Here is a 16026-nt window from a genome sequence, read left to right on the forward strand (position 1 = left end):
AAGACTTACACACCTGAAAGAGCCCATTCAGATAAGTACGTTTTTCCTGTGTCACAACAATGAACTAGGCTGGATACTGATATTCACAGACTTTGTCATAATTGTTATATCATTGTTCTGCTTTCTAAAACAAACTTCTGAGGATCATTATATCATAATAAAGACCAGCAACTTCTACATGTATGAAAAAATAACTTTAGAACTTTGAAACTATTATACATTCCTAAGCTTCCTTGTGAAGAGGTTTCTTATAAATTCAAATTAAATACTTTAATATGGAAACAGATTAATATTTTATTGCATATATATGCCGTTTGTGATTAATAAATAACATAGAATGGCTTACAGCATTTTGCACTGGAAATTTAAAAAAATTGTAATGAATATTGTTTGTGGAAAGTGCTCAGTATAAGAAAAATAATATAAATACTCATAAATATAATCTCATCTAAAGTTCTCAAATTCAAAACACTGCCAGATAATTAAAGGCTGCTAGTTTTTGTTTTCAGTCACAAGTAAGTGCATGCATGAAAAAGGGTTCATAATAGAGGGCACCAAGAGCTGATAAACTCCCTGCTGCAGAATGCACAGCATTAGAGAGTAGCTAAATGGGGTGCCACTTAGGCTGAGCTTTATATGTCTTAAAGAGCAGGGTCAATTTAAAGTGCTTTTGGAGGCTTACCTCAAAGCTCAACTTAGACCTAATAAGCAGTTTTGGATCAAGATCCTGCTTTCTGTTTTGGCTAAGTCAGACTTGAGATGATCATGGACCAAATGTGGAGGGGAGCTCCCGTTCCCAGGAGTTGAGCTGACTGTCAGAAGCTATTTCTACACTTTTTTTGCCACGTATATTTTGGAGCTGCCAAAATGTTTCAAGGAAACATTTTTGGGTTTCTGCCTGCTTCCATCCATAAAAATTCTCTCTGTAATACGAAGTCTCTTTATTCTTCCTGTATCACCCTGCCGTCATGGGCCTGCAGGCTTTACTTTTGGGCTGGGTGATCACAAATAGAGGAAAACCAAGAGCAAAACACTGCTTCTGACAGAAACACTGTCATCTAGTCTGGCTGAATATTGCTTCACAGAGACCTGGCCCTGTAGAAGGCAGAAGATACAGGACATCTTTTCATACCTTCCTTCAAGAAGAGAAAAACCTATTGGAGACTCTCTACCTGTTTAGGGCAAGGATAGATGAGCATCGGAGAAACTTCCTGAAGAACCCCCTGCATCATCACAAGGAGGAGGTCTGTCAGGTTATTTGCTGCCACTGCCTCAAGTACTGTTCTCCAACACACACTTCTCATGTGAATTACAAAAATAAGGAAGTATAAGGGAGATGGTAGAGTATTTTCATTTTAATCTCAGTATTTCAGGAAAATATCTATATTTTATAGTCTTGTAACAAGGTGATTCAGCCAAATATATTTTCCTGTTTCTAAGATGATCCTTATAAAATAAGGACATGACTTTCATGAACAACAACAACAAAAACAAACAACAAATGTTTTATCTTGAACAGCTCTCACTGTTCTAAATTCATCCCCTTTTCCGCTCTTTCTCTAGTATGTTTCTATCATTCTCTAGTAACATACATCATAATTCTGAAGCATCATAAAGCTAGGTAATATTAAAAAGAATAACACTTCCAAAGTGTGATTGACACCTTAAAAAAAAAAAACAACCACCGCTACAGTGAGGAAAAGCCTTACTTTTATAGACAGAAATTCAACTTTGATAGAGTAGAAGAAAAATGCTCTCATAGAAGAACCAATCTTACAAAACCAGTAGTCTCTAAGAGTTCTGTGACATAGCACATAAATCTTTACAATTCACTTTTTTCTTACATCTTGAAGGAAAACCCCATTACAATCAAAAATCTTGTCTGATGTGCATAGAATAAGAACTGGAGTTTTTAACATCACAGCTCTTTGTAGCAGACACTTCAAAGTTTTAATCTAAATTCTGATTCAGAATCGCATAAATTACAGTTATGGAAATGTCTGTTTCAATCTGTCTGAAAATGCGCACACACTTCCTGAAAAAGATTTAACCCCTTGAGTTTTTCACTTAGCGTTACTTTTACCTTTTCAGTCTGACATTTGAAGACCACAATTTTTAATTTCATAATGAAAGCTTTCTAATTAAGAGAAAAATACTTTACTACATATAAACAAAGAACAATTGTGTTTTTAACAGCAGTTCAGTCATTCTTCTATAAATGTCACTTCCTTTCTCTGAAAAATTAATGCAAGCAACACAATGACCAGAATTTCCATTCCAGATGTGGGGAAAGTGTGGGAAAGGAACACTATTGAAACATTTAAACATTGGAAATTTGAAATCAGGAAAAAGAATCATTTCTGCAGAAAACTATGAATTGGAAGCCTGAAAGCAGGACAAGTCATAAAGGGAGAAAAGCAACCCAAGCGCCCAACTTGATTATCTGAGCATCTCGACGCATGAGAGAAAATTTAGCTACCTGGTATCCTTCATGGGTTTTAAAGTACTCTTACTACCATATATGTCTGTTGAATCGGCATATTCAATGAAATGAAAAAGGCTACTCTCATGCCAACCTTCCAGGAATTTGCTGCTGTTTTCTGACACTTCTTAATTTTCTGCGCTTTTAGTAGGAGAGAGAATTCTCACAGCACAGGTAGCATATCTGTACTCCTTGATGCCAACAAGGGAGACTTGTCAAGTATTTGGCAAAGTTATGGGTTACTCAGTAGACAGGAAAAACTTCTAACTCAGAAAGTCTTCTAAAATGAGAATAGATTGATATCCTTTCCTTATATTTCCTAGGAATTATCATACGTGCCTGCCCTTTCTTAACTCTGCAGTAGGCATCTGCTACAGGATATTTTTGGAGACAAGAAGTACCGTTGCTCTAACTCACTGTGATCATTTTCAGGTTGTACTTGATATTCATATTCGGCTGGCTGGAAGGAACTTCTGGGGAGAAAAATATTACTCAGATGTTCAATATACAGGTCAAACGTTTTTTTTCTTTAAATTGAAATTGTTATTTTTTTTTTTAAAAAAAAGCATATGAACAAGAAAGGAGAGATAAAAAGGATTCTTATCCAAATTACTTCTTTGTATGGTTGAAAACTATGTTCTGATTAAAATCACTGGTTATCTGTTTTGAGTTACCTTTAGGTAACATCACAGATGGAGGAAGACAAAAATAGTTGTAATAATTACAAAAACGAACTATACTGTCATTATTAAAGGATGCAATTTTCTGGTTTAAACAACTGGAAAAAACTGTCAGGTTTAACAAGACATCTTCAGCTTACTGAAAATTTTAGTAAGAACAAAGACCCTGGCACTCCTGGAAAAAATCAAACTTCTCTTATGTCTTCAATATAGATCGAAGCAGCAAAAAGATATTGGTAGATACAAACATACAGTAATTATAGATGTGTTTTCTCCTGCAATGAATAAACTTAAGGGAAACCCAGATTTGTAATAATCAGATTAACGACAGATTTGTATCCAGACTATATCACCTTATACTAGATCCATCACCTGAATCCATTTTGTCAAGAGCAGATGATGTAGGCCAGATCAGGAATGCAACCAGTTTGAACTTTGTGGGGCATATTTTATTCCAATAAAAAACAATTTTGTGCATCACATGTAAGTTACACTTTATGTTGAGGATTAATGATATGACTGTGGTAAACTACCGAGAATTTAGCAATATATAAATAAAAGTATGTTCATTTTCCCACATTGCGATAATACCATGTAGCTTTAACAATCCTGTTGATTTTTCCTCAAAAATTTTACAATATGCAACTGCTCTAAAACAATCGTGTTTTTGTCATTAGGGGGCTATATCAAGAATTTCAAGCTTCCATTAAAATAAGTTTCTGCCACTCATAACTAAAAAAAATAAAAAGGGAAAAAAAAAGCACACACTTTTCTAATAAAGAAAGCAATGTCTTTACTTAACCAATTGCTGAATTACAATAGAATTTAGCTTTAAAAATCTGTTGAAGGAAACCAGGAGTCAAGATTTCATTGAATCTTTTAAACTTTCATTTCTCATGTTAGATTTGATTCTAAAAGAAATACTTGATCTCTTCCAGAAGCAGATTATCCAGCAAAAATAATGATTCTTTGAGTGACCATTTTTTATTGAGTGACCATTGACAATTTTTTTAATTAGCATGAAGTACAGAAAAATGAAGAGCAATCAGAAGAATAAACAACAAATATTGGTGTAGCCAAAACCCCCTCCTAATAACCTTTGAAAGGAAGGCAGAGCTTTTAGAAGTCCAATCCATAACCAAGCAAAGCACATCAGCTTTGAGCCTCTAAACGTAAACTTGCATTTTGGATTACTGTAAAATGATTTTCAATACGTCTTTAATTACTCAAGCATACTGTAAAGTCTTGTATTCAATAGTTTAGTGTGGATTGTTTCATGAGAAAAAGTAAGAATATATGCAAGTAGAGAATAAAAAGAGCTAAACAAAGAGAAGACTATAGGTGTAACTTCAGTTTGGCTTAGGCTTGAATTCAGGGATGATTATGTAAGTATAATTTCACCATTGGTATTCTTTTACCTGCCACGGAAATGGGAGTATGAGCAAATACGACACCTTTTCACAGAAGGAAGAAGTGACACCACCCCCTCCACCCCCTAGCCAGTCCTTTTCAATCCCATAGCCACTTTTCTAACTTGAACAAAATTACCAGCCCTCCCTCTCTTTCTCACGGTCTTCAAGTCATTCAGGGCAGATATAGAAGAAAAATCTCTTTAATAGAATAAGAACAAAAACATCTTTCTAAAAGGAGGTTTATAAGAAATGTCACAAAACAATTCAATATATTTTCTAATACTGAAAGTTCCATTTCTGTGTGCTGAAGAAACTTTTTACAGAAGGCTCATTTACAGTAGCAGAATATCAGAGAAACGTTAAGTAATGAATGGTGCCAAAAAGATACTAAGAGTTTTACTATTGCTTATTCATATTCTTCCTACTCTCTTGTGCTCAGCAGCATGCTCATGGCTTATGCCTCACTGTTTCTGCCCATTTGGTGGCTTTTTCTTCCAGCAGTGCCACTGATAGAAGAGGTTCGTTTGAATTCCTAAGCCTTCTCACTGTTGCAGGAATACAGCAGCTGGTTTAGAGATGAAAATAAATACCAACAAAAATCGTCCAGGAAGAATTAATTTTCTCAGCACAGCTGAAGCTGCTAAGCCTGGGGTTTGTTTCAGACTTCAGCTATACTTAGAAGCCCTATACTTGGCCATTTGCCGAGGCGATCGGCTCCGGAGCAGACGCGTTCTGCAGCGGAGCGGGGGATCGGGCCAGGCAGGGCTGATTTTCCGGCATCGAGACGACTTCAGGGAGCCGCCAGGACCCGGCAGCCCTCGTGAGGGAGGCTGACGAGGAGAAGGCGGAGCCAGCAGCGCCCCCTCCCCGGCCGTTCAAAAGCAGCCCCTAGGGAGCGCGAGCGACCAGGAGCGCGGCGACCAGGACGGGCAAACAGGGCGTGGCGCGTCAGAGGGGAGTGGCGCGGCAGTTAGCGCGGCAGTTCGCGCAGGCAGGGCGAGCAGGAAGGGCGGAGAGCAATCGCCTGCCCACACGAACACCTCTTAACGACAGTCGTTAGCTAGGCGATAATGGTCTCCACCAGGCACGGTGGGCTCTCCAGGAGGTCGGTACACACCCAGACCGACTGCCCGTTAAAGAATGCAGCGGTTCAGGTCACCGGATGCAGGGAGTGTCAGAGCCTGCTGCTGCCATCGGCGGGAGGCAGAGACGCTGCGTGCGTGAGGTGCGAGCAGGTGGATGACCTGATCCGCATGGTGGCGGAGCTCAAGGAGGAGGTGGAGAGGTTGAGGGCCATCAGGGAGTGTGAGCAGGAGATAGACTTGTGGAGTAACTCCCTGCAGGGCCTCAAGGAGAGGTACCGGGCTGAGACACCCCAAATGGGGGTGGAGCCCCTGCCTTGTCGCCGTCGGGCAGAGGGAGGGGATCTGGGAGTTGAGGAGGAATGGAGACAGGTCCCTGCTCGACATGGCAGGCGATGCCCTCCCCTTCCGGCCCCACCTTCCCAGGTGCCCTTACACAACAGGTTTGAGGCCCTGGAGACTGAGAGATCAACAGCAACTGAGGAAGAGGTAGAAAGTGTTCCCAGGAGGATGCCTAGGGTGAGGAGGTCGACTCCACGCCTCAGGACTGCCTCCATCAAGAAAGAAAGAAGGGTGATTGTTGTTGGAGACTCTATCCTTAGGGGAACAGAGGGCCCTATTTGTCGGCCTGACCCTACCCGTAGGGAAGTCTGCTGCCTCCCTGGGGCCGGGGTCAGGGACGTTGCCAGGAAGCTTCCCAACCTGGTACGCCCCTCTGATTATTATCCTCTTCTGATAGTCCAGGCGGGCAGTGACGACATTGAAGACAGAAGCCTGAAGGCAATCAAAAGAGACTTTAGGGGGCTGGGACGGTTAGTGGACGGAGCGGGAGTGCAGGTAGTGCTTTCGTCCATCCCTACGGTGACAGGGAGGGGTACGGAGAGGACCAGGAAAGCCCACCTGTTAAACATGTGGCTCCAGGGCTGGTGCCAACGCAGAGATCTTGGGTTTTTCGACCATGGGGCAGTTTATTCAGCACCTGGTCTGATGGCCGTAGACGGGTCCCTATCCTTTAGGGGAAAAAGGATCCTTGGCCAGGAGCTGGCGGGGCTCATTGATACGGCTTTAAACTAGGTAAGAAGGGGGATGGGGGTGAAGCAAGGATTGTTGGAGCTGTGACAGGGGGAACAATAGCAAGGCCGGGGAATAAGGTAATGGCCCAGCTGAAGTGCATCTACACCAATGCACGCAGCATGGGTAACAAACAGGAGGAGCTGGAAGCCATCGTGCAGCGGGCAGGCTACGACTTGGTTGCCATCACGGAAACGTGGTGGGACCAGTCTCATGACTGGAGTGCTGCGATGCCTGGCTATAGGCTCTTCAGAAGGGACAGGCAGCACAGAAGGGGTGGCGGTGTGGCTCTCTATATTAGAGAGTCTTTCTATGTTGTAAAACTCGAGGCTAGGAATGACAAGATCGAGTCCCTTTGGGTTAGGATCGGCAGGGACAACAAGGCTAGCGTCCTGGTTGGGGTCTGTTACAGACCGCCGAACCAGGACGAGAAGACAGATGAGGAGTTCTACAGGCAGCTGACAGAAGTTGCGAAATCTTCAGCGCTTGTACTCGTGGGGGACTTCAACTTCCCTGACATATCCTGGAAGCACAACACAGCCCAGAGAAAGCAGTCTAGGAGGTTTCTGGAGAAAGTGGAAGATGGCTTCCTGACGCAGCTGATTAGTGAGCCTACCAGGGGTGGTGCCCCGCTAGACCTTCTCTTCACAAACAGAGAAGGACTGGTGGAGGATGTGATTGTCGGGAGCTGTCTTGGGCAGAGTGACCACGAAATGGTGGAGTTCACTATTCTTGGCGAGGCCAGGAAGGGAACCAGTAAAACCACTGTACTGGACTTTTGGAGAGCTGACTTTGGGCTGCTCAGGACACTGGTTGGTAGAGTCCCTTGGGAGGCGGTTCTGAAGGGCAGAGGGGTCCAGGAAGGCTGGGCGCTCTTCAAGAGGCAAATCCTAATGGCGCAGGAGCGGTCTGTTCCCATGTGCCCAAAGATGAGCCAGCGGGGAAGAAGACCAGCCTGGCTGAACAGAGAACTGTGGCTTGAGCTTAGAAGAAAAAAGAGGGTTTATAATCTTTGGAAAAGTGGGCTGGCCACTAGGGAGGACTATAAGGATGTAGCGAGGCTGTGCAGGGACAAAATTAGGAAGGCCAAAGCTCATCTGGAGCTCAATCTGGCTACTGCCGTTAAAGATAACAAAAAACGCTTTTATAAATACATCAACATAAAAAGGAGGACAAAGGAGAATCTCCATCCTTTACTGGATGTGGGGGGAAACTTAGTTACAAGAGATGAGGAAAAGGCAGAGGTGCTCAATGCCTTCTTTGCCTCAGTCTTTAGTGGCAATACCGGTTGTTCTCTGGATTCCCAGTACCCTGAGCTGGTGGAAGGGGATGGGGAGCAGGATGTGGCCCTCACCATCCACGAAGAACTGGTTGGTGACCTGCTACGGCACTTGGATGTGCACAAGTCGATGGGGCCGGATGGGATCCACCCAAGGGTACTGAGAGAACTGGCAGAGGAGCTGGCCAAGCCACTATCCATCATTTATCAGCAGTCCTGGCTATCGGGGGAGGTCCCAGCTGACTGGCGGCTAGCGAATGTGACGCCCATCTACAAGAAGGGCCGGAGGGCTGACCCGGGGAACTACAGGCCTGTCAGTTTGACCTCAGTACCAGGGAAGCTCATGGAGCAGATCCTCTTGGGAGTCATCATGCGGCACTTGAAGGGCAAGCAGGCGATCAGGCCCAGTCAGCATGGGTTTATGGAAGGCAGGTCCTGCTTGACGAACCTGATCTCCTTCTATGACAAAGTGTCGCGCTGGGTGGACGAGGGAAAGGCTGTGGATGTGGTCCACCTTGACTTCAGCAAGGCTTTTGACACCGTCTCCCACAGCATTCTCCTCAAGAAACTGGCTGCTCTTGGCTTGGACTGGCGCACGCTTCGTTGGGTTAGAAACTGGCTGGATAGCCGGGCCCAGAGAGTTGTGGTAAATGGAGTCAAATCCAGTTGGAGGCCAGTCACTAGTGGCGTCCCCCAGGGCTCGGTGCTGGGGCCGGTCCTCTTTAACATCTTCATCAATGATCTGGACGAGGGCATTGAGTGCACCCTCAGTAAGTTTGCAGATGACACCAAGTTAGGTGCGAGTGTCGATCTGCTCGAGGGTAGGAAGGCTCTGCAGGAGGATCTGGATAGGCTGCACCGATGGGCTGGGGTCAGCTGCATGAAGTTTAACAAGGCTAAGTGCCGGGTCCTGCACCTGGGGCGTAATAATCCCAAGCAGAGCTACAGGCTGGGAGATGAGTGGTTGGAGAGCTGCCAGGCGGAGATGGACCTGGGAGTGATAGTGGACAGTCGGCTGAATATGAGCCAGCAGTGTGCTCAGGTGGCCAAGAAGGCCAACGGCATCCTGGCTTGTATCAGAAATAGTGTGACCAGCAGGGCTAGGGAGGTGATCGTCCCCCTGTACTCGGCTCTGGTGAGGCCATACCTCGAGTACTGTGTTCAGTTTTGGGCCCCTCGCTACAAGAAGGACATCGAGGTGCTTGAGCGGGTCCAAAGAAGGGTGACGAAGCTGGTGAGGGGCCTGGAGAACAAGTCCTACGAGGAGCGGCTGAAGGAGCTGGGCTTATTCAGCCTGGAGAAGAGGAGGCTCAGGGGCGACCTTATCGCTCTCTACAGATACCTTAAAGGAGGCTGTAGAGAGGTGGGGGTTGGCCTGTTCTCCCACGTGCCTGGTGACAGGACGAGGGGGAATGGGCTAAAGTTGTGCCAGGGGAGTTTTAGGTCAGATGTTAGGAAGAGCTTCTTTACTGAAAGGGTTGTGAGGCATTGGAACAGGCTGCCCAGGGAGGTGGTGGAGTCACCATCCCTGGAAGTCTTCAAAAGACGTTTAGATGTAGAGCTTAGGGATATGGTTTAGTGGGGACTGTTAGTGTTAGGTTAGAGGTTGGACTCGATGATCTTGAGGTCTCTTCCAACCTAGAAATTCTGTGATTCTGTGAAAAACACTGTCATAAAATAAAGCTATCCTGTTTGTGAAATGTTCTTTTGACTTCCAACTAGGTGAAGTCATAATCATCAAGTGAAGCCATAGTAATGATGGCAAAGCAGAGTAAAAAAAACAACATATGTGAATAACTTTAAAGTACAGTTTCAAATGCAGATCAGAAACTGCACTACTGTGAAACTTGATGGTAAGTGATGACGTTCATTGTAATACTTCATTTACATTAGGGTCTTAAAACCATAAGCATAAAGAAGCAGCATTAATTGCTACAAAGAAAAATGGCATGTTTTATAACACTGCAAAAAAGCAACATACATTTCAAAATTGCATATGAAGAATAATCTTTTTTTTTTTAAAAAAAAAAAAAACAACTACAAACTCACTGAACACCAACATTTACTAAAGAGTAAAACCATAGTCTCTTATGACAGATAGCTGATGATCAGAAAGTTTCTCACAGTATCAGTTAATAACATTCTAGTAGCTTAAAGTAAAGCGTTATCTACTTAAGTTTACACATGGCCCACAACTGGAGAGAAGAAATTGTAATACAGAAGTGCTGCTCATCTTTAAAGGTTATTTTTTTTTTTATTCCACTGCATAGAAGTTCTAACTAATTCCTGTACACACATTTACAAGTTTCAGATTGAGTAGTTTTCAAAAATTAAAAGATATTTGGAAACCAAACATCTATATGCATGAACACTCAGACAGAGAGGACAATGACAGATTTGCATTTGTCTTAGAAATGTATTTCAGCTGAAGCCTGATGTAACTGCCTTGCAATGAAAAGTACTATGCTTTGCAAAAAAACTCGCCATTGGCTCTAATCCAATTTCAGTCTAACAGAACTGGCAGAGGTCTTTCCATCTGTTTACAGCCTTTTACCCATCACAGATGAGATTAAGAAGAAATCCACAGTGCAAGAAGTAATAAAGTGGCTTCTCATATTTACATAATACATCACTTTTATGCATAATATTCTAATGGAAAAAGCTTCCCCTTCAACTAACGTGACCACCTGGTATATTAGGTAGCAACATTCAATTTATTCATTTATTACAGAAAAGAATAAAATAAAACAACAACAAAAAAAACATTTATCTTCTTCTGAATACCTCTGAGCAAAACTAAAATAAGAGGGCTTGGGTTATGTGTCCATCTCCAGGAGCACACAAACCGCCAACCATTATTGCACTCTCCCCATAAGCACTTTAGCTGCATATGAGAAAGCCACAGACTTCCTATTTACCATGCCCTGTTTCCACACATGGTTTGGGGCTTTCAGTTTAGGTAAACATGGATCTAACAACCACAGGATCAACCCGGACCTCTTTTGTCTTCAGGTTCTTTGTAAAACAGAGTGGCATAAGTACTTCCTCACAGCTCCTAAGGGCCCCAGATGGGGCTCACCGCAGACTGTCACAGTGATGGCACAGGTTTAACTCTAAGGACATCTTAACAGCTGGGATCCTTCTCCAGCCTGCAACATTTTCTGTATGTGCCTGATTCAAATCAGTTAGTCAATAACAAAACTTGTGTTGACTTTAAATGGATTCTCGAGCTGTAGATGAGATTTTATAATAATAATTTAAAAATATATTCAGGTTTCTTTATAAACCTAAGCTATCCCTCTAACTTTGACCAAGCCTGTGTTTTAGCAATTTATTTCTGTTCCAGGTTGAGCTACTACATAACATCAAAGAACTATTAGAAATTGATCCCCAACAATTTAACAAAAACTCTCTTTCTATCAATTTAGCTTTACAACATCCAAAAAAAAGACCCTGCTTCTAGTGCCAGGGCATATAGGCTAAGAACTTGGAACCAATGTTGATTTCATACCTGTCCAGAGGAAACATTGAAAACACTCTAATGACTCTTCCTTTTGTAGATCAGGCTGAGCGCAATTAGCAAGACCAAAGCAATTAGTTGATCAGGACTTCACAGCTAACATTGCCCACATTCTGCTGGAAAACAAAAGCAAGTATCAGAAAATTCAAAATTCTTCAAAAGAAGAATTAAATCTATCCTCAATAGAACTTAGAATTATGAACATTATAGCTCTTGTTTATAATAAAAACTCAATGCAAATTGTTTGGCAGGACTTATTGGATAACAAGTTAATAGATTTCCTACCTTAAAATAAAAAATCGTCAAGGGAAAATTGAAAATGCATTCATTTTAAAGAGAAAGTGTTACTAAGAATCACACTTCAGCCCTGGTATCTTACAGACAAATTCTATGAAGCCAAATTGATTGAAATACAACATCCAAAGCATGATTTGGAGCAAATTATCACCTTAAAAGCTGAAAGGGACATAACGCATTTATTGCTTTTCCCCTGTTCTCCAAGTTCGACTACTGAAGTAAACTATTTGATATGGTAACAAAAGATTGTTTAAAATTATCACAGAATTGCTTTCAGGAGTTTTGCACACTGATAGACCTTTATTACGTGCAGTTTTACTATTTTGAAGGTACACCAGCACAGTAAATCAGAGAGGGTTACAACACTGAGGAACTGCAGCTACAGCCTGACCAAACGCTAGACAGTGTTTTTTACAGCCAGGATGTGAAACACTTCAAATTTTAAGCTCTACCCAGCTTGATTGATAACATGCTTAATGTGCAGGAGAGTCATTAAGTGCCTGATTATAAGACAAAAGATTTAAGTATAATAATGAGTTTTCAAGTTACCTCTTCCTTCCAGTTCTAGTCGCTGCTAGTTTAGGAGCTATACTACAGCGGTTCTTGAGAGGATCGTTTCTTACTCATTTCTGTTTCATTTGTTTAAAAAATAAAACAACAACAACAAAGAAATCAGAGGAGAGAAACATCAGCCTACATAACTGTGAAACACCACTTGAGCTGATACCACAGTATTTCAACTCTCATGCTCTGGAAGTGAGAACTTTGTAATGGAAACGACTTTCACCTGTAGGTAACCCCCTCGGCTGCACCAAGCTCCAAAGTAAGCAAGCACAATCGTACTGCTACTTTAACAGTCGTAAAGAAACTGATGGCCCAGCTGGAGGGTGGTGAAGTGTTAATTGGCAAATTAAGGCTATTCTGCACTGAAGCATTGAGGATAAATTACTGCACTGAATATGCATTTTCAGGGCTTATAAGGAAATTGAGTGGAAGATGTATAAAGGTAGCTAGACATGCTGCTAGGGAGATGGGAGTGACCCAATTTATTTTTCTGATGTGTCTACAGCAGTCTCCCTGCAATGAGAAAGCGATTTGTACTTTTAGGGGTATTGTTTAATTAAAGAATAAACTTTATCTGTGAAAGGGTATCTAAAACCTCAGCTAGATTTCCCCTATGAAACTGCTCAGTTCAAAAGGCCAGGGCTGGGTAAAACAACCAGGATTGGCTATTGAATGCTGCTTAAATTTAAGGCCATTTACATTCCCGACTCTGTGTAGAATACAAATTATTAGAATTAGACTAACAAAGAAGACTGTTGTCTATGATGACAATGAAGACTGGCTGCTGTGTTGATTGACTATGCTGCTATAACAAGCACATAGTATTTGCTATTATCCTAGTTGGTCTGAGAAATATTTTATTTAAATTTTATTCTGGTATCTGCTGTGATTGAACTGTTCTTGTTCCTGATCAGTAACCTACAGTTTCCAATCTAAGAAGTCAAACTACGTCACCCATGACAAAGAAAAAGTAGTTAAAAATCCTAATTCAATTTTTAATTAGGCAAGCTTTAGCCTGGCCCCCACTGCTGTGGAGGGGTCAGTGAAGGTGAGTAGGACAGAAAACCCCAACACCCCCTACCCCATACACACCACTTTTCTCTCCAGTCCAAACCACAGAACATAACCATACATCTTCAGATGTTCTCCCTTTGCCACATCTTTACTTTTTGAAGTTGACATGACTGGAAGAAGTCTTTTTTTTTTTTTTTTAATTTAGTAATATGGCCTATCATCTCTATGCGCTGGTATTGCTGCATATGGTGCAAGTAATGTTAGAACTGTATGTAAAATTTCCACCTAAAGCGATGTTTTTTTCCATTTAGTCACATTTGATAATAACCTATACTAACAAGCAGACCTGAGGCAGCACAGTGACAGGCAGGACTCCAGACAGGCTGTGGCATTTTGAGTCATTAATTTTTAAATTACTGAGAATGAGTATACATAGAACTAGCAGGTGTCTTGTTTGAAATTTGCAGAAGTGCTGCAAGACTCTTAGTCCCCTTCTCTTCTGAAGTCAATGCAATGTAAGATCACTTTTTAGAATGAAGCAACACTTCAGTGAGTAAGTGCTTTCTAAAGGTTATTCCATTTTGCAGCTAGTGGGGAAAAAAGAACACTTGACAGAACACAGCAGCTCTCATTACCATAAGCAAAAACTGTCCCTGAGCCACTTTTACCACAACAGGTCTGGAACAAGAACAAAGACCACAGATTATGTACTATTTCTATTGTGAGTTGCGAATGCCTCTTTGAAATGGTTATCATCAATTTTACTTGGCATCTTGTTCCAAACACCTTTTTGGGGATTTTCATTCCTCTGAATAAGAAAGTTTTTTCATTAGAAATGGTTTTCAGGAAGGGTAACTTCTCACACCAAATTCTTCCAACCCTCTTCCACTGGTGTCTTGAAATGAAACAAAGTTTTGGAAGATAAGTGCTGGAATAACTTTTCTGGAGGAAAATTCATGAAATCTGGAATCATTATCAACACATCAGTACTGTGGGTAGGTGCTCATTAGCACAACACAGTTATATAAAATAAATTGTACCCAGTAAACGTTTCCTTGACAAGCTCTTTCTGTGTAGAATTTGTCTAAAAGTATTACAATTGTTCTGTGTTTTCAAACTCTATTCTAATTAATTAATTGGTTCATATTATATAACAGTTCTATATATGTATAGAATAGATTTGTTTTTGGATTCTAAGTAGCTCTCAAGAAACAGGAAGGGTTCCCCATGTTCTTTTCTTAATAATTTTTAAGTAAAATTGCCTAACAGGTGTTTCATATCCTTAGATAAAAACATTGGTTTCTAAGATACGTTTTTTCTGGTATGGAATCTTTTTTTTTTTTTTTTTTTTTTTGCTATTCTCACGGTAATTTTTTTTAATTAGTTCTATTGGAATAAAAAAAATATTTTGGAAGCATAGAAGAAGGTGAAATAATGCTCACAACTACATAAAGTAATCAAAGTTTCAGAAATGTCTTCTACATTCATCTGCTACCTGCAGAACATTTCTCTGTGACTTCCATCCTGTTTTCTCAAGTTAGCCTATCCCTCCACCTGGCAATAAGATAAATGCTGATGCATTCATTCATGTTAAACTCTGCAGTTTATTACAGAAGTATTTTATTGTCAATATTTCAGAAAAAATGGAGGTTCTGAGCAAAGAGGTGAAATGAATAACTTGCACACTCACATAAGGAATAGATATGCTGCTGCAATCCTTAAAGAAGGAAATAGATCAGTTAGAAACTAGAAATGAAAATAGATATGCACCACTCTACAATTTGGAAATGGTAGCTGTTTTGCTAGTTCATACTGAATAGGAAAACAGTCAATTGAACACAGATTAAAAAATGTTAATTTGATGGTGTGTACCTTTTGAAAGTCAACACCTGGAAATTTGAGACCCATAAAATTCAAGACAGACATATTCACAGTATAAACAAACACAATTCTCCTGCCTCTGCCATAAAAAGCAACAACAAAGAAACCCAAAGCTCTTTAAATAATAGCAATTATTCAAGAGAAGATGATATGAATTATTCACAAAAGAAGTGCATTTTTCCCCATGAATGAAATTTTCTGTCCTGTGATTCTGTGATACCTAACTCTCAGGTATTAAGTAACACTTCTCATAAAAACTTTTGCATATCTTTTCCATTTAAATTGCATTCAGATTTATTTGGATGGATTTGTGTATAATTTTAATTTTCTGGTTTTAGATTACATGCCTTCAGAAAATGACGTGTATTCAGTACAAATCTAAAATGGTAGTTGAGTAGAACTATGTGAAAAATACAGTCTGCTAGTTGTAGTTCCAGTATTTGGTATTATCGGAAGGAAGTCCTATTTCCCATTTTTTGATCTGGTAAAAGTAATAAATAGTTTTACACACTTTTCTACCCTGATTTAAATCAGAGTTGTGACTCCTCAAACATACAGATGTCTTCTGGACATAAAATACAATACAAAGCACAACAGTGGTTCACAGGTTTGTTGGCCAGCTATTTCAAAAAGACCGAGTATATCTGTACTATTTAAGTAAGTTGAAAGTCTGACATTTGAAAATGTTGACAAGTGCTCTTTTCTTTTCTTTTCTTTTCTTTTCTTTTCTTTTCTTTTCTTTTC

The 16026-nt window shown here is 40.9% G+C and overlaps 1 long non-coding RNA gene across 1 annotated transcript; it reads right to left on the minus strand.

Moving 5' to 3' along the window:
- Positions 1-493: 493 nt before the first annotated feature.
- Positions 494-12548, minus strand: LOC118167049. Its single transcript, XR_004750905.1, has 3 exons — positions 12489-12548; positions 11518-11639; positions 494-1095 (listed from the first exon to the last, which is right to left on the minus strand). It is a non-coding gene; the product is annotated as an uncharacterized LOC118167049 (long non-coding RNA).
- Between the last annotated feature and the right edge of the window lie 3478 nt (positions 12549-16026).

This window comes from Oxyura jamaicensis, chromosome 4, assembly GCF_011077185.1.
Source record: "Oxyura jamaicensis isolate SHBP4307 breed ruddy duck chromosome 4, BPBGC_Ojam_1.0, whole genome shotgun sequence".
NCBI lineage: Eukaryota > Metazoa > Chordata > Aves > Anseriformes > Anatidae > Oxyura > Oxyura jamaicensis.